At 39.2% G+C, this 23,569-nt stretch overlaps 1 long non-coding RNA gene across 3 annotated transcripts in view; it reads left to right on the plus strand.

Moving 5' to 3' along the window:
* The first annotated feature begins 274 nt into the window (after positions 1 to 274).
* The window catches only part of LOC130858745 (uncharacterized), a 29,635-nt gene continuing 6,340 nt past the window's right edge, over positions 275 to 23,569 (plus strand). For 2 of the 3 annotated variants that reach the window (XR_009055106.1, XR_009055107.1), the window contains exons 1-2: positions 275 to 334; positions 20,083 to 20,239. This is a non-coding gene — a long non-coding RNA (uncharacterized LOC130858745). Of the gene's footprint in view, positions 335 to 20,082; positions 20,240 to 21,206; positions 21,326 to 23,569 lie in introns of those variants that run through there. The other variant, XR_009055108.1, reaches the window with a different exon arrangement.

Genomic DNA, 23,569 nt, shown 5'->3' on the forward strand with positions numbered 1-23,569 from the left:
TTTGAGCTCTTTGGTTAGAGGGTTAAGAAATAAGTTCTACTTTTTCAGGATTGACAACAGGATGAATTAGGAAAGTTCGACATTTCTAAAGGGGACTGTGCAATAGCAACATTCAGCCACCAGAGGGCAGTGTAGACTTTCTGGAGGGTCTGGAGAGAGGAACGAGGTACCGAGAGAAAATGCAGATTTAAAGAGAAGTTTCTTCTGGTACAATTAGAATAAAAAATAACCCCGGTAGTAGAGTCTTCCCTTTCATTTTGCTCTGTGTGCTTCTGATGAAAACTGACAGCTGCCGAAGGCTGCAGCAGGTTCCTGGAGGACCCCCGGACATCAGGTGGCTGACTGGGGAGGTCATGGGCTGTGGGTTAGGGAGACGACGGGTGGCAAGGGCAGCAGGAGGTGGAGGCAGGCGCTTGAAGGGGCTCGGAGCCGCGGCTGCTTACCAGCTGGATCGAAAACATGCTTGATAATGTGCATTGCTTTAGTGGAACGTCTTGGCTGACTTCTGCCCTACCAGGGGGAGGGTGCTTTGGGAAAGTGAGGGGGTGGCTCCCAGCGGGGCTGAACTTGGGCCAGCAGCTGATTTCCAGTAAGTGAGCTTGTGCAAGAAGGAGAGCGAATCCAGCGCTGGCGGGGAAGCCCCCACCCCATTTCCCTTATCCGGTGTTTGCTGGGAGAAGACCGCTCCTGCCTGATCTTTTATTTCCCAAGCTCTGCTGCAGTGGCTCAACCGGTGACACAGGAAGGGACTGGATCAGATCAGGGATCCTCCCTTAGGGGAAGAACCAGGCACAAGGGACAGGAATTCCTCCTCATTCTGAATTTCTTCACGTTTGTTTTCTGTTAAACCAGTAAGTTTACCTGCCACACACCTAGTTCACCCCAGGGTGTGGTGGAATTTAGCGAGAAGAGGAGCAGATCCCCTGGAAGTCTTGATTGAAGCTGACACCCAGCGCTTTCTGCCACTGCTTGTTTGTAGATAGTCAAACCAGCAGGATAAGCAGCTCAGATGTGGCTCTGAGAAGTTTCTGATATTTGTCAGGACGTGAGTGACCTGTAAGATCTCACTCTCCACTAGACAGAATTTGCCAACCCCTCTCCCCCCCCTCCCCATTTAGTTTTCTGTCCCCAAATATGCTCAGCTCCACTCCCCTGGCTCTCCAGAGAGCACCAGGTGACAACTTAGTTGAAATAATTAACACAAAGCCCCAGATTGAAACAATATGAGCCCCCTCCAATTAGTATCTTTAAAATTGTGGTAAAATGTATCTAACAATACTTATTTTAATCATTTGTAAGTGGATAATTTAGTGTTATTAAATACATTCACAATGTTGTGTAACCATCACCACAATATATTTCCAAAACTTTTTGTCACCCCACCATAAACTTTGTACTCATTAAACAATAACTTCCCCATTCCCTGCAAACACCTCCCCTCTCTGGCTCCTGTACTCTGTATTCCACTTTTTGCTTCTACGAATTCCCCTGTTCTCTGTTTCTCCTATAATTAGAATCATGCATTTATCCTGTGTTTGGCTTATTAGCATAATGTTTTCAAGGTCCATCCATGTAGTGGCATATACTAAATTTTTTATGCTTTTTTTTAATGGCTGAATAATGTTCCATTGTATGTATACACTGCATTTATTTATCCACTCATCTCTTGATGGACACTGAGGTTGTTTCCACTTTTTGGCTATTATGAATAATGCTGCTATAAACATCGGTGTACAAATATCTGTTTGATTCCCTGTTTCCTTATGGATATATACCTAGCAGTGGAATTACTAGGTTGTATGGTAGTTGTACATTTAACTTTTTGAGGAACTACCCAGCTGTTTTTCCCCAGCGGCTGTACCAGCGATGCATAACAATTTCAATTTCTCCACCTCCTCACTAATATTTGTTATTTTCTCTGTGTGTTTAAATTATTATTTTTCTTATAGCCATCCTAGAAAATATGAAGTGATAACTAATTGTGATTTTGATTTATGTTTCCATAATGACTTACGATGTTGAACATCTTTTCATGTGCTTATTGGCCATTTCTATATTTTCTTTGTTTGGAGAATGTCTACTCAAGTCTTTTGCCCATTTTTTAAAAATGGAAGTATAGCTGATTTACAATATTGTGTTCATTTCAGGTGTGCAGCAAAGTGATTCAGTTATATATACACATATTTTTCACGTTATTTTCCATTATAGGTTATTATAAGACATTGAATATAGTTCTCTGTGCTATACAGTAAATCCTCCTTGCTTATCTGTTTTATGTATGGTAGTTCATATCTGTTAATCCCAAACTCCTTATTTATCCCACCCCAGTCTTCCCATTTCACTTTGGCAACCATAAGTTCGTTTCCTATGTCTGTGAATCTGTTTTTGTTTTGCAAATAGACTCATTTGTATTATTTTTTGTATTCCACACATAAGTTATATCGTATAATATTTGTCTTTCTGTCTGACTTACTTCACTTAGTATGATAATCTCTAGGTCCATCCATGTTGCTGCAGATGGCAATATTGCATTCTTGTCTATGACTAATATTCCATTGTATATATATACACCACATTTTTTTCCTGTTTTTATTGGGGTATAGTTGCTTACAATGTTGTGTTAGTTTCTACTGTATAGCAAAGTGAAGTAGAGTTCCCTGTGGTATACAGCAGGTTCTCATTATTTATCTATTTTATACATATTAGTGCATATATGTTAATCCCAGTGTCCCTATTCATCCCACCCCCCTTTTGCCCCCTTAGCTTCTATGCATTTGTTCTCTACATCTGTCTCTATTTCTGCCTTGCAAACTGTATACCACATCTTCTTAAACCAATTGTCTGTTGATGCTTTGCCCATTTTTGAATTGTTTGCAGTTTTTTGCTGCTGTGGAGCTTCAGGAATTCTTTACATATTCTGAATATTAATCCCTTATCAGATACATGGTTTGCAAATATTTTCCCCCATTCTGTAGGTTGTCTTTTCACTTTCTTGATAGTGTCATTTGACCCACAAAAGTTCTCAGTTTTGATGAAGTCCAGTTTATCTATTTTTTCTTTTGCTGCCTGTGCTTTTGGTGTTATATCCACAAAGTCATTGCCAAGTCCAGTTTCATGAAAATTTTCTGTGTCATGAAAATTTTGCCCAATGTTTTCTTCTAAGAGTTTTATAGTTTTGCCTCTTAATGTTAGGTCTTTGATCTATTTTGTGTTAATCTTGTATATGGGATAAGATATGGGTCTAATTTCATTCTTTGCATTAGATATCCAGTTTTCCCAGCATCATTTGTTGGAAAGACTATTCTTTACTCATTTAGTGGTCTTGGCATGCTTGTTGAAAATCAATTGATCATATATATGAAGATTTATTTCTGGCCTCTCTATTCTATTTCATTTATCCATATGTCTGTCCTTATGCCAGTACCACACTGTTTTAATTACTGTAGATTTGTACTACATTTCAAAGTTGGGAAGTGTGAGTCTTCCAACTGTATCCTTACTTTTCAAGATAGTTTTGGTTATTCAGGGTCCCTTGCAATTCTATATAAATTTGAGGATTAGCTTTTCCATTTTATGGAAAAGGCTTTTGGAATTTTGGTAGGGATTGTGATCAACCTATAGATTGCTTTGGATGGTATCAACATCTTAACAATGTTAAGTCTTCTAGTCTATGAACATGGGCTGTGTTTCTATGTATGTAGGCCTTATTTAATTTCTTTCAGCAATGTTCTGTAATTTTCGGCATGCAAGTCTTTCACTTCTTTAGTTAGACTTATTTCTAAGTACATACTTCTTTTAGATGGTTTTGTAGGAGGGTGAGCCAAAAATTATCTGCACTCCAGTTATATTAAAACTTCTATAAATTCTATAGCCAGAGTGCGGGTAATTTTTGACTCACCCTCATAGATGGAAATTCCTTCTTCTTCTTTTTTTTTTAATTTAAGCTCTTTATTGAAGTATAATTGCTTTACACTGTTGTGCCAGTTTCTGCTGTACAACAAAGTAAATCAGCTGTACTTATACATATTCCTCATATCCCCTCCCTCCTGTGACTCCTTCCCACCCTCCCTATCCCACCCCTCTAACTCATCATCAATCATGGAGTTGATCTCCCTGTGTTATGCAGCAGCTTCCCACTAACTATTTTACATTTGGTAGTGTATATATGTCAATGCTACCTAATGGGGGAAAAAAAAAAAAACAACTGTTGAAGACTATCTCTGTGCTGGAGATTAGCCTAAGAAGAAAGTTTAAAGGTCTTTTATAAGAGTTTTCTGAGCCTGCATCTGTCTCAGGGTATGTACAGTGACTTTCTAAATTTCCTCATATATGTGGTTGCTTTCGAATGTCCTAATCTTAAATGTCTGCTTTCCAAAAGGGAAGAAAGGGAAACAACAAATCGACAAACAAACAAAAAACCAAGTGCAGCTCCTTTATATCCCCAGGAAACCACCTCAGCCAGTGGGGGTTGCAACAGTGGCTATCCCCCTCTATGCCTGCACCTCAGTGGTGAAAAGCAGTGATCAGCAATCAAAACACAGAACCCCAGTATTGACATGTAAGAGGCACAGGCTGCTGCAACCAGGGCAGTGAGAATCTGATATATATATATTTTAACTATATATATATATTTAACTATATATTTTTTTTATTGAAGTATAGTTGATTTACAATATTACATTAGTTTCAGGTATACAATATAGTGGTTCAATATTTTTATAGATTATATTCCATTTTAAATTATTATAAAATATTGGCTGTATTCCCTGTTCTGTGTAATATATCCTTGTAGCCTATTTATTTTATACATAGTAGTTTGTACCTCTTAATCCCCTACTCCTATCTTGTTCCTCTCCGCACTGGTAACCACTAGTTTGTTCTCTATATCTGTGAGTCTGTGTCTGTTTTGTTATACTCATTCATTTTATTTTTTAGATTCCACATACAAATGATAACATACAGTATTTATCTTTTTCTGTCTGACTTATTTCACTAAGCATAATACCCTTCAGGTCCATCCATGCCGTTGCAAATGTCAGAATTCCATTCTTTTTTATGGCTGAATAGTATTCTATTGTATACATATACCACATCTTCTTTATCCATCTATCTGTTGATGGACACTTAGGTTGCCTCTGTATTATGGCTATTGTAAATAATGCTGCTATGAACATGGGGGTGCATGTATCTTTTTGAATTCGCATTTGGGTTTTCTTTGGATATATACCCAGGAGTGGAATTGCTGGGTCATATGGTAGTTCTATTTTCAGTTTTTTGAGGAACCTCCATACTGTTTTCCCAGAGTGGCTGCACCAATTTACATTCCCGTCAACAGTGTACAAGGGTTCCCTTTTCTCTACATTTTTGCCAACATTTATTATTTGTGGTCTTTTTTGATGATAGCCATTCTGACAGATGTGAGGTGGTAGCTTATCATAGCTTTGATTTGCATTTTCCGATGATTAGTGATTGTGAGCATCTTTTCATATGCCTGTTGCTCATCTGTATATCTTCTTTGGAAAAATGTTTACCCAGGTATTCTGGCCATTTTAAAATCATGTTGTTTGAAATGGTGCTTATAAACCCAGTGACAGGACAAGAATAAGGATGCAGATGTAGAGAATGGACTGGAGGACCCGGGCTGGGGGGGGTGGCGAGGGGCAAAGGGGAAGCTGGGATGAAATGAGAGAATAGCATAGACATATACTACCAAGTGTAAAATAGAGAGCTAGTGGGAAGTTGCTCTATAACAAAGGGAGATCAACTCGATGATGGTTGATGCCTTAGAGGGCTGGGATGGGGAGGGTTGGGGGGAGTCATGGGAGGGAGGGGATATATGGATAAATACAGCTGATTGACTTTGGTGTACCTCATAAGCTGGTACAAGAGTGTAAAGCAATTATATTCCAATAAAGAGCTTAAAAAAAATAAGAAGCCTGAAATTCACTAAAAAAAAAAATAAATAAATAAAATCATGTTTTTTTTTATGATATTGAGTTGTATGAACTGTTTATATATTGGCTATTAATCTCTTAATGATGATATCATTTGCAAATATTGTCTCTTATTCAGTAGATTGTCTTTTCATTTTGTTGATGGTTTCCTTTGCTGTGCAAAAGCTTATAAGTTTGATTAGGTCCCATTTGTTCATTTTTGCTTTTGTTTCCTTTGCCTTAGGAGGCAGATCCGAAAAAATGTTGCTACAATTTATGTCAACCAGTGTTCTGCCTATGTTTTTTCCTAGGTATTTTATGGTTTCTGATCTTACATATACATCTTTAATTCAATTTCAGGTTTTTTGTATATGGTGTTTGAAAATGTTCTAATTTCATTCTTTTACATGTAGCTGTCCAGTTTTCCCAGCACCACTTACTAAGGAGACTGTCTTTTCTCCATTGTATATTCTTGCCTCTTTTGTTGTAAATTAATTGACCATACATGCATGGGTTTTTTTCTGAGCTCTCTATTTTGTACCATTGATCTATGTGTCTGTTTTTGTGCCAATACCATACTGTTTTGATTACTGTAGCTTTGTGGTATAGTCTGAAGTCAGGGAGTATGATACTGCTAGCTTTCTCAAGATTGCTCTCACTATTCATCAGGGTCTTTTATGGTTACATACAAATTTTAAGATTATTTGTTTTAGTTCTGTGAAAAATGTCATGGGTAATTTGATAGGGATTGCATTAAATCTGTAGATTGCTTTGGGTAGTATGGATATTTTAACAATATTAAGCCTTCCAATCCATTAACACAGGATATCTTTCCATTTCTTTGAATCATCTTCAATTTCCTCCATCAATATTTTATAGTTTCCAGGGTATAGATCTTTCACATTCTTGGTTAAGTTTATTCCTAGGTATTTTATTCTTTTTGATTAGATATTAAGTGAGATTATTTTCTTGCTTTCCCTTTCTGATAGTTAGTTATTAGTGTATAGAAAAGCAACAGATTTCTGAATAGTGGTCTTGTATTCTGAAACTTTACTGAATTCATTTATTCTAATAGTTTTTTTTAAATAAATAAATTTATTTATTTATTTATTTATTGGTTGTGTTGGGTCTTTGTTGCTGCACACAGGCTTTCTCTAGTTGCTGCAAATGGGGGCTACTCTTCATTGGGTGCATGGGCTCCTCATTATAGTGGCTTCTCTTGTTGTGGAGCATGGGCTTTAGGTGCATGGGCTTCAGTAGTTGTGACACATGGGCTCAATAGTTGTGGCTCACAGGCTCTAGAGCACAGGCTCAGTAGTTGTGGCACACGGGCTTAGTTGCTCTGTGGCATGTGGAATCTTCCCAGAGCAGAGCTCGAATCTGTGTCCCCTGCATTGGCAGGTGGATTCTTAACCACTGCACCACCTAGCAAGTCCCAAGTAGTTTTTTGGTGGAGACTTTAGGGTTTTCTATATATAGTATCATGTCATTTGCAAATAGTGACAGTTTTACTTCTTCCCTTCCAATCTGGATGACTTTTATTTCTTTTTCTTGTTTGAATACTGTGACTAGGACTTCCAATACTGTGTTAAATAGAAGGGGTGAGAGTGGGCATTCTTGTTTTGTTCCTTTTCACTGTTGAATATGATGTTAGTTGTGGGTTTGTCATAAATGGCCTTTATTATGTTGAGATATGTTCCCTCTATACCAACTTTGATGAGAGTTTTTATCATGAGTGGATGTTGAACTTTGTCAAATGCTTTTTCTGCATCTATTGAGATGATCAAGTGATTTCTTTTCCTTGTTTTTGTTAATACGGTTTATCACATTGATTGATTTGTGACTATCAAACCATTCTTGCATCTGTAGAATAAACCCTACTTGATCATGGTGTATGATCCTTTTTATATATTGTTGAATTCAGTTTGCTAATTTTTTGTGGAGGATTTTTGCATCTGTAGTCATCAAAGATATTGCCTTGTAATTTTCTTTGTTTTGTAATATATCTCTGGTTTTGGCATCAGGGTAATGGTGGCCTTGTAGAATGAATTTGGGAGTGTTTCCTCCCCTTCAAGTTTTTGGAGCAGTTTGAGAAGGATAGCTATTAGCTTTTCTTTATACGTTTTGTAGAATTCCCCTGTGAAGCCATCTGGTCCTGGACTTTTGTTTGCTGGGAGTTTGTTTGTTTGTTTGTTTATTTTTATTACAAATTTGGTTTCACTACTAGTGATGTGTCTGTTCAAATTGTCTGTTTCTTCCCAATTCAGTTTTGGCAAGCTATATGTTTCTAGAAATTTGTCCATTTTTCTCAGTTGTCAGTTTGTTGACATATAACTGTTTGTAGTAATCTCTTATTTTTTGTACCTCTGTGATATCAGTTATTATTTCTTCTCTTTCATTTCTTATTTTGCTTATTTGGGTCTTTTATCTTTTTCTCTTGATAAGCCTGGCTAAAGGCTTATCAATTTCATTCATATTTTTAAAAAAAACTTATAGTTTTATTTCTTTTTTTTTTTTGTTCTCTATTTTATTTATTTTTTTCTGATTTATTATTTCTTTCATTCTGTTAACTTTAGGCTTTGTTTGTTCTCCTTTTTCTAATTTATTTAGATTGGTAGGTTAAGATGTTAATTTGAGATTTTTCTCATTTCTTAAGGTAAGCTTTTATTGCTATAAACTTCCCTCTTGTAACTGCTTTTTTTTTGCATCCCATTGTCTTCGAAAGTTGTGTTTTTATTTTCACTTGTCTTGAGATATTTTCTGATTTCCTCTTTAATTTCTTCATTAATCCATTAGTTTTTTTAGTAGCACGTTGTTTAGTCTCCACGTTTGTGTTTTCCCCAGTTTTCTTACTTGACTTCTTACTTGACTTCTATTTTCATACTACTGTGCTCAGAAAAAATGCTTGATATAATTTCTATCCTCTTAAATTTGTTGAGACTTGTTTTGTGGTCTTGGCATATGATCTATTGGGGGAGAACATTACATATACACTTGAAAAGAATGCATATTCTGTTGTTTTTGGATGGAATGTCCTGTAGATATCTCTTAAGTCCAACTGGTTTGATGTGTTATTTAAGAGTATTGTTTCCTTATTGATCTTCTGTCTGGGTAATCTGTCCATTGATGTAAGTGTGGTGTTGAAGTCCCCTACTATTGTTGTATTATTGTCAAAATTTCCCTTTATGTCTGTTAATATTTGCTTTATGTATTTAGGTGCTTTTATATTAGGTGCATATATGTTAACAAGTGTTGATCCTCTTCTTGTATTGATCCCTTTATCATTAGGTAATGCCCTTCTTGTCTTTTGTTATAGCCTTTGTTTTAATATCTACTTTGTGTGATATGAGTATTGCCACCCTGGCTTTCCTGTTATTTCCATTTGCATCCCCTCACTTTGTCTGTGTGTATCTTTAGCTCTGAAGTGCATCTCTTATAAGCAGCATATAGAGGGGTGTTGTTTTTCCATTCAGTCAGTCACCTTATGTCTTTTGATTGGAGCATTAATCCATTGACATGTAACTTTATTATAAATAGATATGTACTTATTGCCATTTTCTTACTTGTTTTCTGGTTGTTTTTGTAGTTTTTCTATGTTCTTTTCTGTTTTAGTTTCCCCCCTTGTGGTTTTATGGATTCCTTTCTTGGTATGTTTGTGTTTTTTTCTCTCTAGGTTTTGCATATCTATTGTAGGCTTTTTATTTGTGGTTACTGTGAGGTTCATGTATGTTAAGTGGTAACTATATTTACTTGTTTTAAATTGGTAGTCATTTAAGTTCAAACACATTCTAAGAGATCTACATTTTTTACTCCCCTCCCCCACATTTTGTGTTTTTGATGTCATATTTTACACTTTCATGTTTATCCCTTCACTGTTTGTTATAGTTATAGTTCATTTGAAAATTTTTGGATTTTTAATCTTCATACAGCTTATTTAAGTGGTTGATACACAGCCTTTACTAATGGGATTTTTTCTTTCTTGTAGAGTCTTACTTCTTGTTGTAACTTTTTCTTTTCCACTTAGAGAAGACTCTCTAACATTTCTTTTAGGATAGGCTTAGTATTGGTGAACTCTTTTAGTTTTTGCTTGTTTGAGAAGTTCTTTATCTCTTCTTCAATTCTGAATGATGATCTTGCTTGGTAGAGTGTTGTAGGTTGTACATTTCCCCTTTTAGCACTTTAAATATAATATGCCATTCCCTTCTGGCCTGCAAAGTTGCTGCAGAGAAATCAGCAGATAGCTTTATGGAGGTTCCTTGCATATGACTCTTTATTTTTCTCTTGTTGCAATTAGAATTCTCTCTTTATTTTCAACTTTTGATATTTTAATTATGATATGTCTTTCTGTGGGTCTGTTTGGGCTTTTCTTGTTTGGGACCATCTGTGCTTCCTGTACCTGTGTATCTGTTCCCACCAGGCTTGGGAAGTTTTCACCCATAGTTTAATCAAATACATTCTTGAATCCCCTTTCTCTCTCTTCTCCTTTCGGGACTCTTATAAGGAGAATGTTGGTATGCTTGATGTTGTCTTGGAGGCCCCTTAAACTGTTCTCATTTTTAAAACATTTGTTTTTCTTTTTGCTGTTCTAATTGGGTGATTTCCACTATTCTATATTCCAGATCACTATGCATCTTTTATCACTTAGTCTGCTATTCATTGCTTCTAGTGTGTTTTTCATTTCAGTTATTGTATTCTTCAGTTCTGACTTCTTTTTTATATTTCTAGTTCCTCATTAAAATTCACATTGTGTTCCTCTATTCTTTTCCTTAGTTCATTTAATATTTTTTATTATTAATTCTTTGAATTCTTTATCTGGTAAATTCTTTATTTCTGTTTCATTAGTTGTTTTTTTCAGGGGTTTTGTCTTGTCTTTCATTTGAAAAAAATTCCTTTGTCTTCTCATTTTGCTTAACTTTCTCTGTCTCTATGAAATTAGGTGAAATACTTACCTACCCCAGTCTTTAATGGATATCCTTGTGTGGGAGCATCCCTACACAGTCTGTGTGTGCCCAGTGGCTTTGGTGGGAGAACTAGATCTGACATGAGCATGAGTCACATCTTCCCCCAGGGTGTGCTGGCAGCTATCACCTTGGTAGGAGGTGGGGCTGGAGATGAAGGGGCTAGAGCCAGAGCCAGGTGTGAGCTAGGGCTTCTCTTCTCAGGGGCCAACATCATCCTATTGGGGGTGGGGACAGGTCCCATGTTGCTGGAGCAGAAGTCCTGAGGGTTGGGTCTGATATGGCTCCATTCCCTCTAAGTGTGTGCTCTCCTCCCTCCCAGCACTGTGCCCGCACCCCAGAGGGGAGCAGTGCTGGAGGAAGAGAGGATGGAGCAGGCACTTGGGGTGGGTCAGGGTGCAGGCTGTGGCAGTCCTGGCACCAGTCAGAGTTCCAGACTACTTCCAATCTGCTGCCTTTACAGGCACTGGCAGTGGATCCCTCACCTGGTTCAGATGCAGTGCAGGGTCCAAGAGGTTTAATTTGCCACAACTGGGTACTGCCCTTGGCCATAGAAGCCTTTGTCTCAGTGTGGAGCTGTACCATAGAACAACCGGGGCCAGAGCAGACACTTGGTTTGAGCTGGGGTGTGTGCCAGGGAGGTCATTGTAAACCGGCCAGAGTCTTGGGCAGTTTCAATCTGTTTCCTCTGCCTTGTTTTGGGTGTATGCAAGCATGGGCACTCTTCACAAGCAGAGTCCAGGTTTCTTACAGCTCCAGTGTCAGCCCCACTGGTTTTCAAACCAGCTAACTTGTGCTCCTGGTGCCAGATCCCAGGCCTACGGCAATATGTGGATTGAACTGCTCACTCCTCAGGAAGGATCTCTGAGACTATGTAAGTTTTCCCCTTCTGTGTCCTCTCCCAGCGGGTGCACGTCCCAACCTGATCACTTCTCTTCCCTTCCTACCCATTTTCATGTGAATCTTTCATACAGCCTTGGTTGTGTGAGAGTTCTTCTGCCAGTCTGCAGTTTGATCTACATGCAGATGTATTTTTGATGTGTTCATGGGGGGGAGGTGAGCTCCACATCATCCTACTCTGTCATCTTGATCTTCCTCAAAAATGAGAATGTATATTATCTTTCACAGTGAAAATTCTAGCAGTAGGACACAGGCTTCAGGGTTGGTTGATTTAGTGGCCCAGTGATGTCAATGGAGGTACCTGGGTGCTTTCCATTTTTCTACTCTGTTGCCTCAGCATTAACTTCAACCTAAGGTTGATGATTTGTCTTGACCGAAGTTTGTTGGTAGCCTCGTCATAAGACCAGCAGCAACTGAGTGACATGCTGCCTTGTTTAGAGCCACATGATCAGAAAGACTGTCTAGGTGTCTACAGAAGTACCAGGTAAACTTCTTCTAGCAACTGGCTTAGTCCTGACCATCCATGAGCCAATGACTGGAGAATGCAAAGGGATGGATTACCACAACTGGCTTGGATGGGTGATCTAGGACAGAGAAGTTTTGGGAAGTGAACCAGAATGCCCTTTTTCTTTGAGCTGAATACTCCAAACATAGATCTTTTAATTTCTTTAGAACTTAGGTTTGTATTAATTCTACTGAGATTTCCTTTACCTTGACCAAGAATCTGATTTATCCCCTATATCTTAAGAATCCTTATTCCTTTTTATCTTTCTGCTAATGAGTCCACAGCATCACCAGGGCTGAAACAACAGTTGGTTCTCTGCAACTCACCATCATAGTCAGCCTTCTTCCATTGGGGGAATGTGGTTCCATCAAAGAAGGAGGGAAGATGGGGGTTGAGACAAGCTTCACCTTCACTGTTTGAACCTGGATGGAGTTCCATAGATAAAGATGAATAGAAGGTGAGACAGTTAACATTGAAAGTCCACCAATTCCTAGCTTGAATAGCTCGAAGACCAAAGGAATGCAGTGTTTCTCAATGTGGGTCTATGGACTGCTGCATCAGAGCCACAGTCCCAGCTAGCTCTCTCATATCTTGGTTTTATTTCATGTCGCCACACTCATTTTCTTTTTGCTCCATTTTATATTTAACTTTTACTTATACATTTTAAGTATTTTACAAAGTCACTTTAAATCCTTTGATGAATGCTGGCAGAGTATGAATGAAAAAATTGTCTAGGAACATAAATGTAGCTGGATGTTAGCTGTGTTCATCTGGTCCCTTAAGATCTATATGATCTTGATTCCTATCCTTCTGGCCCATCCCAAGAGAAGTCTCCTTGATTTCCTAAATGCTTTGCCTAGAAATTTACTTAACTAGATCATTAAGTTCATTAGAAATATTTCCTATTTCAGACATTGTTGCAGGTGCGAGGTTTATGAAACTTTCCACCCATGCATAACAAGGGTCTCTTATCCTCCAGCTTCCACTAATATTTTTCTCATGTTTCCATAAGCCCCACTGACAGTTCCTTGGGGACATTTAGACTTTCATCCACTGCTTTTTCCGAAGCCAGTGTCACGTTTTATGTTATTATTACAACAGCATCTCCCTTTAAAATCTGTCCTAGTTATACTAGTGTGAAACAAACCATCCCCAAATGTAGTAATTTAAGACAAAAAATCACTTACTTTGATCATTTATCTGCAGTTTCAGCAGAGCTCAGTGGGAATGGCTATTCCCTGCTCTATGTAGCATCACTGGCGTGGCTGGACTGGGGCTGGAGGATCTTCTTCCAGTATGGCTTACTACATGCCTGGCTGGCTGGTGTTGGCCTGCATCTCAAGACCTGGTCCTGGAAACCAGCACAGCATCAGTACTGCCATATTGCAGTTAGTCAAGCAGTCACAGATCCCAGGTTCAAGTAAAGGGGACATAGACCCCCTTCTCTGTGGGAGGAGTGTCAAAGAATTCTGGGGGCATGTTTGCAAGTACCACACTATCTTTAAAAGATTGGCAATTTTTACTAACTTGGCTCTTGCCTCTGGCCCTGGAGATTTCTCTCTTTCCTCTTTGGCTGCTTTCAGAAACTCTAAGAACATTCTCCCCATTTTATAATGCAGAGCATTATAATTTACAAATCTGTATTTATAAGTTATCCAAATGCTTGGGGTTTTACTTATTTAGTCAAGGTCACTAATATACCTGATTAACCCACAGGCCCTGAGTTACTGGAAGTTTCTGGTTTCATTTCCTTCCCACAAAAATGTCTGCAAGGGGAAGAGGCAAATGAGGAGTTTTACTTCCTTTTAATACATGTGATGTCATTGCACCTAGAAACAACGTTGGTTGATTTTGGTCAATGGACTTTTCTGTCCTCTTCCCTTTGCGTAAACACAGTCCCTTGTCTTCTGTAGCCTCCTTGGAGCTGGTCCCATTCCTCCTCCCTGGGCTGCTCCTTCCCCTGGGCTCCAGGCCTTAAGTCCTTCTCCTCAATCCCCTACCACCACAAGCACTTAAATGTGAAGAAACTTCTTGGAGATTGAGAAAGGAGACAAAGTATTTGTGGTCTTGTTTTCAGTGGCCACAAATACTTGGACTTCTCTTTGCCCCTCCCTGGGTGAGTCAGTTCACTTTCTGTTCTGAGGCCTGGAAGCCACCGTGGGAATCCCCAGTCAGGCCTAGCAGAACACAGATGTTTTACCTGAGGGTTAGGGTTTCCTGGGCTCTGTGTCAGGGAACAGGAGGCCAGTAGGTAGAGGTAGTGAGTGAATAGTAGATTAGTCTTTATCGCCCTTCCTTTATCATCTTTGTCAATATGTGCATTCATGTTATTTATTTATTCATACCCAGTCTCATTCCAAAACTTCTTTGCATTGGGTTATAAAGCCAGTTATACTATTGTAATGTATAAAAACATGAGCAATGAGAAATCAGGTAAAAAGTTGTGGGGTAAAACACTACCTACCCAGATTTATTAACTTGCAAATGTTACCAGGTGTGACAGAACAATTTGAACCTTGAAGACCATTTTTTTTAGCTTTACTTTTTGTATACTTTTTGTGGCTGGCTTTTTAATCACTCACCATAAAGTCTCAGTTTATTTTCACTGTTGTGAGGTATTTCATTGAATAAATACACTATAATTTATTTATCCATTCTACTGCTGATGGATATTTGGGTTTGGGATATTTGCCTGTTATGAATGAAGTTTGCTATGAACAGTCTTGAACATGTATTTTAATGAATATAGACATTCATTTCTCTTGGAACATAATTTCTAGGTCATATAGAAGCTTTAGTAGACATTGTCAGTTTTCCAAAATGGGGGTACCAGTTTTCACTCCCAACAACAATGTGTGAGCATTCCTCTCATTAGATTCTTCTCGATATTGATGTTGTTAGTTTTTTTTTTTTTTAAAAACTCTTTGTCATTTTATTGGATATGTAAATGTTTATCATTAAGTTTTACTTTGTATTTCCCTAGTAAGTAATGTTTTTGAGCAGGTTTTCATATGTTACTGGTTATTTGGAAATCCTCTTTCATGAAATGCCTGCTATTTTGCCTCCTTTTTAAAATAAGAGGGTTTATTTGTGTTATTCTTACTAATTACTAGCTATTCTTTGTGTATGTTCTAGATATGAGTTTTCTGTTGCATATATGTGGTGTTGTGAATAACTTCACCTCCTCAGTGGCCTTTCTTTTCTCTCTCTTAGTAGTGTCTTTTGTACAGATGTAGAGAATTGACTTGAGGATGGGGCAGGGGGGTGGGAAGGGGAAGCTGGGACGAAGTGAAAAAGTAGCATTGACATATATACAATACCAAGTATAAAATAGGTAGCTCGTGGGAAGCTGCTGCATAACACAGGGAGATCAACTCAATAATTAGTGATGACATAGAGGGGTGGGATAGAGTAGGTGGGAGGGAGGCTCAAGAGGGAGGAGATATGGGGATATATGTATAAATATAGCTGATTCACTTTGTTGTACAGTGGAAACTGGCACAACAGTGTAAAGCAATTATACTCCAATAAAGATCTGAAAAAAAATAGTGTCTTTTGATGAACAAAAGTTCTTAATTTTAAGTAAAGTCTAATTTATTGATGATTTCTTTCATAGTTAGTGTTTTGGAATCTCTTACGAGAAATCTTTGGCATCTTCAAGCCAAGATATTATCCCATATTCTAGAAACTTTATTGTTTTGCCTTTCATATTTAGGTCTATGAGTCCCTTGAAATTAATTTTTGTTTGAGGTAGGATATTCAGTTGCTCCATCACTGTCTAGTGAAAAAGACCATCCTTTCCCCACTGAAATCAACAGTGTCTTTCTTTATTGTAAATCTTAAGACCATGAATGTGTGTCTCTGTTTCTGCATTTATTCCATTGATCTATATGCCTAACTTTGTGCCCATATTAGTTGTCTTAATTATTATAACTTTATAGTAAGTTATTCTATAGGATTAGCATTCTTTTTTCAAGATTGTCTTGGCTAAGCTTGGCATTTTGCATTTCCATTTATAATTTAGAATCAATTTGTCAATTTTCACAAGAATCCTATGGGAATTCTTTTGGAAACTACATTTTATTAAGCTCTCTTCACCCCTCAGAAATCTATTCCAGCAGATTTTCTCTTTGCCGTGGGCATCACAGACAGGGAGGTGTGACCAGCACTCCTCCTGATGCCCACCATGTGACCAACCCACAAGAAGAAGGCTTCTCCTCAAGGACAGACCACTGCAGAGTCGGCTGGGGTCAGGAGCAGAGCAGGCCCAGCCAGGCCTCGGCTCCAATGGTTAGCTAGTAAAGACCTCAGAGGTATAATGAATTCATTTCTCTTACAAAAACCAAAACAAAATAAAAAAACTAGTATGATGCCTCAGTAGTGTCCCGGCACTCAGAGTTTAAGAAGTAAAAAGGGATCAGAAAACAGTTAAAAAGACAACAAAACCAGCAGGGTCACCTCCAGGGTGGTGGTTGAGCGGGAGGGAGGGACCCAGGGACCCGCCCCACCCACGCAATGATGGGGAGCAGGTGTTCCTGGAGGAGGTGGAGCCCCCAGCTGAGCAGCACCATGGGCCGCACCAGAACCCACCATGGTTGGGGGAACCCTGTTCCTGAGGGTCAGGAAGTTCCAGAACCTTATGTTCTCCCTGAGGTTAGTGAGACCGTCCATAAAGCTTCTAAAAACACCTCTAAAGCCTATCTGGTTGCAGAGGAAAGCCAAGCTGTGCTTGGCTATCCCTTCAGCTCGGCCATGGGGGCAGCATCCATCTCAATTCCACCTCGTCGGGGTTGTTACTGTTGGGGGAGGACCCACAATCAACATACTCTGTGAGATCCATCATGCCGGGAACCTCTCCAGCTTCCAGGACATGCTCATACAGGAAGGTGTCGAAAAAGAGGTCCCCGGAGAGAGGTCCTGCTTGAGACATTTCTGTCACATCGGTGGTGGAGGTGGGGATGGTGGTGTTGGTGGCAACAGCGTCTGCAGCACTGGTGCTGGGAGGTGTATTGTCTGTTCCTACTGAAATTATATTGGATCTATAGGTCAATTGGAGAGGATTTACATCTTAACAGTGTTTAGTTTTCAATCCATACACATGGTATATGTTCCCATTTATTTTGGATTCCTTCAACTTAAGCACATGTTTTGTGATTTTCTTTGTAGTGTTCTTCTTTGTTAGGTTTATTTTTAAAATTTGTTTTCCTCACCTTATTGCCTTGGCTAGGAGTTCCAGTAAATGTAAATAGAAATGGTGACAATGGACATCTTTGTCTTATTCTCAGATTGAGTGGGAAAGTACTATTGTTTTACCTTTAAGTTATATGTTAGGAATATTTCTTTAAAAATATATATACCTTACTGGCACAAAAATAGAAAGGAAGATCAATGGAACAGAAGAGAGAACCCAGAGGTAAACCCAAGCAAATATGGGCACCTTATCTTTGACAAAGGAGGCAAGAATATACAATGGAAAAAAGGCAGCCTCTTCAATAAGTGGTGCTGGGAAAATTGGACAGCTACACGTAAAAGAATGAAATTAGAATACTTCCTAACACCATACATAAAAATAAACTCAAAATGAATTAAAGACCTAAATGTAAGTGCAGACACTATAAAACTCCTAGAGGAAAGCATAGGCAGAACACTCTATGACATATATCAAAGCAAGATCCTTTTTGACCCACCTCCTAGAATAATGGAAATAAAATCAAGAATAAACAAATGGGACCTCATGAAACTTAAAAGCTTTTGCACAGCAAAAGAAACCATAAACAAGACAAGAAGACAACCCTCAGAATGGGAGAAAATATTTGCCAACGAAGCAACGGACAAAGGATTAATCTCCAATATATACAAGCAGCTCATGCAGCTTAATACCAAAAAAGCAAATAACCCAATCCACAAATGGGCAGAAGACCTAAATAGACATTTCTCCAAAGAAGACATACAGATGGCCAACAACACATGAAAAGATGCTCAACATCACTAATCATTAGAGAAATGCAAGTCAAAGCCACAATGAGGTATCACCTCACACTGGTCAGAATGACCATCAACAAAACATCTAGAAACAATAAATGTTGGAGAGGGTGTGGAGAAAATGGAAATCTCCTGCACTGCTGGTGGGAATGTAAGTTGGTACAGCCACTATGGAAAACAGTTTGCAGGTTCCTTAAAAAACTAAAAATAGAACTTCCATATGATCCAGTAATCCCACTCCTCGGCATACACCTAGAGAAAACCATAATCTAAAAAGAAACATGTACCATAATGTTCATTGAAGCACTATTTGCAATAGCCAGGACATGGAAGCAACCTAAATACCAATCAGCAGATGAATGGATAAAGAAGATGTGGCATACATATACAATGGAATATTACTCAGCCATAAAAAGGAATGAAATGGAGCTATATGTAATGAGGTGGAGAGACCTAGGGTCTGTCATACAGAGTGAAGTAAGCCAAAGAGAGAAAAACAAATACTGTATGCTAACTCACATATACGGAATCTTAAAAAAAAAAAAAATGGTACTGGTGAACCCAGTGACAGGGCAAGAATAAGGATGCAGATGCAGAGAACGGACTGGAGGACACAGGGTTGGGGGGGGCGGGGGGCGAAGGGGAAGCTGGGATGAAGTGAGAGAGTAGCATAGACATAGATACACTACCAACTGTAAAATAGATAGCTAGTGGGAAGTTGCTGTATAACAAAGGGAGATCAACTCGATGATGGGTGATGCCTTAGAGAGCCAGGACAGGGAGTGTGGGAGGGAGTTGTGAGCGGGCGGGGATATGCGGATATATGTATAAATACAGCTGATTCACTTTGGTGTAACACAAAAGCTGGTACAAGAGTATAAAGCAATTATATTTCAATAAAGAGCTTAAAAAAAAAAAAAGAACATGTTCAGTTTGGATACCAAACTTTATAAACTGCACAGTATCTGAGATAAAAAAAATTATGCAGAAACTCAAAAAATATTTATATATACACCTTATTAGATTAAGGAATTTCCTTTATATTCTTAATTTTCTGAGAGTTAAAAAAAATAAACAGATGTGCAATTTTATCAAGTGCCTTTTCTGGATCTATTGAGATTATTGTATGGTTTTCTCCTTTATTTTGTCAATGTGGTGGTATACATTTCTTGATTTTTAAATGTTAAAGAGTTCTTGCATTCCTAGAATAAGTCCTACTTAGTCATCATGTATTGTTATTTTTATTTATAGCTGGATTTGATTTGATAATGTTCTGTAGGAGTTTTTCTCTTTATGTCTATGCTAGACACTGACCTGTACTTTCCATTTTTTGCAATGTCTTTTGTCAGGTTTTTGTATCAGGATTATGCTATCCTGCTATAGCAGGTTGGGGGTATATTTCTTTTTTCTTTATTCGCTGAAAGAATTTATGTAAGATTAGTAATATTCTTCCTTAAATGTATGTTTTCAAGAATTCACAGATGAATTCATCAGGGCCTAGATTTTTATTTGTTTGTTTGCTTTGTTTCTTCTCCTTCTTCCTCCTCCCCCTCCCCTCCTCCTCCCCCTCCTCCTTCCCCTCCTTCTCCCTCTCCTCCTTCCCCCTCGCCATCCTCCTCCTCATCTTCCTCCTCCTTCTCCTTCTTCTCCTCCTTCTTCTTCTCCTTCTCCTTCTTCTCCTTCTTCTCCTTCTTCTTCTTCTTCCCTCCTCACCCCCCCCCCCCGACTTCTTCTGGCAGGGGAGAGTAGGAAGGGCATATTGAAATCTTGGTGCTTATTTTCTTACTGTATGTTTTTTCCTTAGGATGTTTTCAGTCCAGAACAAGGAGAAGATTTTCCATGATATCCTTTTGAATCACTTCAAGGAAAATAAAGTGGAGATAGCAAGTGCAATAACAAAGCCATTTCCTTTCCTTGAGAGCCTCAGAGATAGGTCCTTCATCACCAAAAACATCTATAATGTAAGTGAATTTTATTATATTTCCCTAAGGTAACCCAGCCCCACATAAATTTATGTTTGACGCCCTGAATTCAAAGTTTAGTGTATCATTAACTGGCTGAGAGTCCTTTCATGCTTTTTATGGGAAGACCCTTTTAAGTTAGCTAATCATCTTATAAGGTCAAGGGTGACAGGGCAAGCACACATCACTTCTACTCTAATTGAAGCCCTCTCTGCTGTGGCACATGTTGGAGTGGGGGTGGATGGTAGTGGTGATATTGCTGAGTTGAAACTAATATGCTCTGCAAGATGCCTAGCAATTTACACAATATAACAAAATAATACAAAATTAAAATAATTAAGAGAATTGGGGCAGTATTCCATTACAATATCCGCTTATGTCAAAGTCCCCAGGGAGTTTGTGTGATTGTAAATCAAATTTCTGCCTGGTATTGTCTCCTCCAAAGTGTTTAAATTTCGTTAGGTGGTTCTGGAGCCTTGGAATTCAAGTAAATTTGATCAGTGGACCCTTCCGGGGAAACAGGGGGAGAAGCCATCTCTCCACTGTAGGAATGTGCAGTTCCCTTTGTGCTCTTTACAGCGAGGGTAGGACCATCTCTCTACTTACTGGAGCCCATTCAGGGCTTCTCACATCTGGGGGGTAGGCAGGGGTTGCGGTGCAATCAACAGAATTGGTATAAGAGCCATTCTTGAAACAGCTTAGGCAGGGTGAATTGTTCAAAAAGTCAAGAGGAAAGCTTCATGGGTTATTTTAAGCAGTTGATCAAGGATTTAAGAAGTTCTAAAATATTGCATGAAAAATACTAGTCTATCTATACTGAGAAAATGGAATGTGTATTCTAATCAATTCCTCCCTGGATGTCTGTTTAACTTTGAAACTACTATTTTACCTTCTTTTTCTATTGCACTTTTTTAAAGGAGTCTCAAGACGCCTGTAGAAACTTGGTCCCTATGGGGAAAATGGTATATCAAATTCTCTGCCACCTTGAGAAGATGTTTGACAAATCACTTCTACAAACTCTGTTCAGCAGGATCCCTCTTAAGGAGTATCCTGACTTAATTCAGGTTTATCGAAGCTTCGGAAATGGTAATCAATTTTCTCCCTTCCCTTTTGGGACCCAGGTCTACTTTTCATTCATTCATTCTCTCAGTCTCTCATTTAACAACTATTCATGAGATGCTTCCCATGTCCCAGGCCTCATCTAGGCAGTGTGATGTAAGTAACTGTGAACTGTGACATTCTTCAAAGGGGACCAGACTCTACAGTAAGTCCCCTACATACGAACCTTCAAGTTGCAAAATTTCCAACATGTGCACGTCCAATCCCGGAAGTTAGTTCACGTATCTGGCACAAACTGTCGTGTGTGTGCATCCTCTACTGGTAGTTGTGCTTTTGTGTACTTTACTATACAGTACTGTATAGGGTGCAGTAGTATAATATCTTTATTTCAAGCCCAGGATGTCTGGAAGCAAGTGTAAAAGCAGCAGTGATGTAGCTGATACTGCTATGAAGTGCCAAGCGAGAACAATGGAAACAAAAGTGAAAATAATTGAGAGTGGAGTGAGGGGAAAAGATGGTAGATGTCACTTGTTTCTATAATATGACTCATTCAGCCATCAGCACAATTGTAAAGAACATTGACAAGATCATGGAACATGCGAAGTCTGTTGTGCTGATGATGTCAACAATAATATGGAAGAAGCGTGGAAAAGTGATGGAGGAGATGGAGCCACTCCTCAGTGTGTGGATGCAGGATCAGCAGCAGCATCAAGTCCTGCTCAGCTTAATGCTGATTCAAGGGAAAGCTAAAAGCCTTTATGAAGGCTTGAAGAAGAAGCATGGCGAAGAATCAGAGGGAGCATCTTTTAATGCCAGCCATGGCTGGTTTTATCAGTTCAAGGCTAGAGCCAACCTTCACAATGTAAAAGTAAGCGGCAAGGCAGCAAGTGTAGGTACAGTAGCTGCCCAGGAATTTCCTGAAATGCTTCGGGAAATTATTGCTGAAGGTGCGTGTTTACCAGAGGAGATTTTTAATGTAGATGAGACAGGGCCGCACTAGAAGAAGATGCCAGAATGAAATTACATCAGTAAGGAGGAAAAGTTGATGCCAGGCTATAAAGCAGCAAAGGATAGGCTACCTCTGATGTTTGGTGGCAATGCTTTCAGAGATATGAAGCTGAAGCCTCTCTTAGTTTATTAATATCATTCAGAGAACCCAATAGCCCTTAAAAACATAGCCAAGGGCTCTCTTCCTGTTGAGGAGGCACCATTAATTTTTGAGGCACAGGACCCTAATGTAGAAAGGTACTCGAAGATTGCAGCAGCCATTAAGAATGCAATCCAGTGCTACGGTGCCATCTATGATGAGAGAAAAAGAGCTACTACCAAGACATCACTGGATTGTTTTTTCAAGAGGGTAGATAGAATTGAGTCCAGCAAGAAACAGAACCTGTGCCATCAACGTCAGGTGTGAGTGAAATTGCAGCTTGCCCTCCATCTCCTACTGCTGATGGTCCTTCAGCTCTACTATCTCTCATCTCCTCTCCCCCCTCCAGTCAGTAACCCGTCTTGCCTGTTCACTCGATGCCAGCCCCTGTATGCCAGCTGCTGTACTGTACTACTGTACTTTTCAAGCTGCTGTACTGTAAGATTAAAAATGCTTTCCTTATTTTTTCTGTTTTTGTTTTTATGTGTTATTTGTGTGAAAAGTATTATAAACCTATTACAGTATAGTACTATATAGGCGATTGTGTTAGTTGGTTACTGAGGCTATCTTTGTTGGACTTACGAATGCACTCTTGGAATGGAACTCGTTTGTATGTAGGGAACTTACTATCTTTGATTTCCACAGAAAACTTTATCAAAGGCAAAGAGCTCTCCACATAAAGAATGGAGGAGTCACAAGAGCCCACCCAGCACAGAAGGAGGGCCAGCGTGCGCAAAGGCATGGGAGTGAGGAAGGGATTTGAGCCTTGGATCCTTTGTTCTCCTTATATCTTCTGCTTGATTTGCTGAGATTTGAAACCATGTCCTGGGCAAGACAAAGCACCTGTGGTTGCCACAGTTCTGTTCATCTCACCCTGGTAGACATTGTCCCAGGAAATTCTCCTGCCATCAGCTCTGGGGCAGCCCAGGCTCTCCTGCCTCCCACAGTTCTCCTCCCTGGGCTCCTGGTAGGAACCTGGCCCCTGGCTCTCTGGTTTACTTCCTTCCTCCAATGTTTGCTGGGTCACCTACATGCAGGGGCTCTGGGCTGATGTCCTGGGTCTCTTGTTAGCAGTCTTCCAGGTCACTGGTCCGGGAGTCGTGGGGACGTCCTGCAGTGCTGCA

Source organism: Hippopotamus amphibius, chromosome 8, assembly GCF_030028045.1.
Source record: "Hippopotamus amphibius kiboko isolate mHipAmp2 chromosome 8, mHipAmp2.hap2, whole genome shotgun sequence".
In the NCBI taxonomy this organism is placed as follows: Eukaryota; Metazoa; Chordata; class Mammalia; order Artiodactyla; family Hippopotamidae; genus Hippopotamus; species Hippopotamus amphibius.